This window comes from Rhinopithecus roxellana, chromosome 4 (assembly GCF_007565055.1).
Source record: "Rhinopithecus roxellana isolate Shanxi Qingling chromosome 4, ASM756505v1, whole genome shotgun sequence".
Classification (NCBI taxonomy): Eukaryota; Metazoa; Chordata; class Mammalia; order Primates; family Cercopithecidae; genus Rhinopithecus; species Rhinopithecus roxellana.
Window position 1 is genome coordinate 1370693 of NC_044552.1, and position 2212 is coordinate 1372904.

The 2212-nt window shown below is 41.5% G+C and overlaps 1 non-coding gene across 1 annotated transcript; it reads left to right on the top strand.

Annotated features, from left to right (window-relative positions):
- The first annotated feature begins 282 nt into the window (after nt 1-282).
- LOC115897076 lies at nt 283-385 on the top strand. Its single transcript, XR_004057023.1, has one exon. It is a non-coding gene; the product is annotated as a U6 spliceosomal RNA (small nuclear RNA).
- The last annotated feature ends 1827 nt before the right edge of the window (nt 386-2212 follow it).

The window sequence follows — 2212 nt, forward strand, 5'->3', positions numbered from 1 at the left end:
CTTGGCAAGTAAGACATCCAAGTTGTGACATGCAGATTCTGGTTTAGCTCAGCTGAGTGCTGTGTGAGTGTGGTGGCATAGATGAGTCAGCCAAATACCTCACCCCACATGCCTCTCATACCTATCCAGAGACCCCAAGATCTGTATATTGGTTAGCAAATATACAGAAAGCTTACAGCACATTACCTTGGCCTTGGGGATTTGTTCATTCTTCAAAGTCAACTGAAATCTGGAGACACTGAATCATCTTCTCCAACACTGCACTATACTACACTAGCATGCTTGCTTCAGCAGCACACATACTAAAATTGGAACAATACAGAGGAGATTAGCATGGCCCCTGCGCAAGGATGATACGCAAATTCGTGAAGGATTCCATATTTTCAAAGATCGAGTGTTCTCATGCATAAGTAGGAGCTAAGCTGTGAGAATGCAAAGGCGTAAGAATGACACAATGGACTCTGGGGACTCAGGGAAAGGGTGGGAGTGGAGTGAGGGAAAAACGACTACAAATCCGGTTCATTGTATACTGCTCAGGTGATGGGTGCACCAAGATCTCACAAATCACAACTAAAGAACTTACTCATGTAACCAAATACCACCTGTTCTCCAAAAACCTATGGAAATAAATAATTTGTATATACAAGCCAATATTTAAAAGCAAGGAGGATTACTGATCTAAGATGATAAGATTATATCTCTAAGATAACCATTTCCAGTCTTTTAAGGCACTGAATGGTGTACATAGGATTTTTAATAAGAATTCCTATGACTGAGTACTGTTTGTATTCATGTTAGGTTATTTTTATTTCTTTGGGTAAGAACACTAAAACTGCCTTTGCATTTAAGATTCTGACTGGGTGTGGTAGCTCACACCTGTTATCTCTGAGCTTTGGGAGGCGAGGGCGGGAGGCTTGCTTGAGGCCAGGAGTTCGATAGCAGCCTGGGCAGCATAGCAAAACCTCATCTCTACAAAAAATGCAAAAAAATAAATGGCCAGGTGTGGTGGTATGCACCTGCAGTCCCAACTACCCAGAAGGCTGAGGCAGGAGAATCCCTTGAGCCCAGGAATTCAAGGCGACAGTGAGCTATGATGGCACCACTGACCTCCAGCCTGGGTGACACAGCAAGAATCTGTCTCTTAAAAAAAGCCGGGGGGTGGGCAGGGTGGGGAAAGATTCAGATGAAGCAGAAAATGAAAATAATGTTTTAGGAATGCAAAATAGGCTGGACGCAGTGGCTCACGTCTGTAATCCCAACACTTTGGGAGGCCAAGGTGGGTGGATCACCTGAGGTCAGGAGTTCAAACAGCCTGGCCAACATGGTGAAACCCTATGTCTACTAAAATTACATAGAATTAGCTGGGCATGGTGGCAGGCACCTGTAATCCCAGCTAAGGCAGGAGAATCGGTTGAACCCTGGAGGCAGAGGTTGCAGTGAGCTGAGATTGAGCCACTGCACTCCAGCCTGGGCAACAAGAGCAAGACTCTGTCCACCTCAAAAAAAAAAAAAAAAGAATTAAAAAAAGGAATACAAAATAAGTAACACCAGTCAAAATGTCACTGCTCCACTTTCTTAAAAATTGAATTTTATATAAACAGCATTTTATTTGCCATTGAATTAAAACAAGGCTCAGTATAATTGAATAGGTTTATATTTTCAGGCAGTTTCTGATTCTGTGAAAAGTATACTTTATAATCAAGAGTACTGACAACATTATGAGCAACTTTCCTCATCATCTAATATCTCTGATAAAGAGTATGATGCTACAACACTAACTCTACTAGTGAACTGCAGTATAAAACATTAATAAGTAAAAACTTAACAATCCAGAAGAGTATCTACAAAAAAGCAAACAACTGGACTGGCTTTCATAGATCATCTAGTCCCTTTACCAATTTGTTAACAATGAAATTAATATAATTAAGATGGGCACCTTTCGGCCAGGGGCTATGGCTTTGTGGCTTCTGTGGCCAGCTTACTTTTTGTTCTAAGAAGACAGAAGTCAAAAAGCCAGAGTAAGAAACCAGTGATACCACTTTACCATCAGGACACGTGACAATTGATCCTAATGGTTTTGTCACTTGAGCCTTCCAGCCAAAATTGATTTGCAAACAAAACATTCCCAAATATTTGATAGCTGAACCTTTAAATGCAGCCATTTTTGTACTTCCATCAAAAAAAGAGGCTGGCCAGGCACAGTGGCTCACGC